Below are 748 nucleotides of genomic sequence, written 5' to 3' on the forward strand. Positions count from 1 at the left end.
TCTTTTTACCCTTTGTATATGGTTCCTTTGAAATTCTTAATAAATATATCGTTTTCATAGCGATAAAAGGTCTGTAGCTAATACCTCGTATAAGTCTCTAAACAAAACAAGAAAACCGGGCGTGCCTTCACCTCCATGTGGCCCAGAACCAGTTACTGGAAAGTAAGGTTTGACCCAACAGCTTCCCCTGCACTCCCGGCTCTCCCTCGCCCCCCATGGAGGCAGCAGGAAGCCAAGGATGGGTTCCTCTCCCCACCTGCAGCCTCCAGGATGGATCTTTTGTTGCAGGCACCTCAGACCCCAGACTGAGAGGTAGAATATTCAGGAAGCCAGATGCGCATCTTTCTTGCATGACTCACTTTGTAATGGGACTGAAGGGAATCGAATTGTTTTTCTGGATTCTAGTGGGAGCTGCAAGCAGCACAGTTAAGTCACTTTTGGCATCTGAATGTTACACTACACATCTCAGTATGTAAAACAGCTATGACTCTCAAGTTAGTTTCTAGTGAAAAAATGCTCACATCACAGAAAAACATCTACCCTAATTGGCAACCTTGTTAGCAGCTGTTTCAGCAGAAAGGCTACGTGCAAGATCCACAGTATCTACTGACAGACTCCATTTTTTCAATGACTAAATCTCAGATACACCCCAAAAACAACTAAATACCATCTTCACAATAAAATACTCACAGGATCTTAGAGCTTATAATTTCAAATATGTTTCTATTTATGACGATGTGTGTTCAGT

The sequence above is a fragment of the Pteropus vampyrus genome, unplaced genomic scaffold (genome assembly GCF_000151845.1).
Source record: "Pteropus vampyrus isolate Shadow unplaced genomic scaffold, Pvam_2.0 Scaffold425, whole genome shotgun sequence".
Lineage (NCBI taxonomy): Eukaryota > Metazoa > Chordata > Mammalia > Chiroptera > Pteropodidae > Pteropus > Pteropus vampyrus.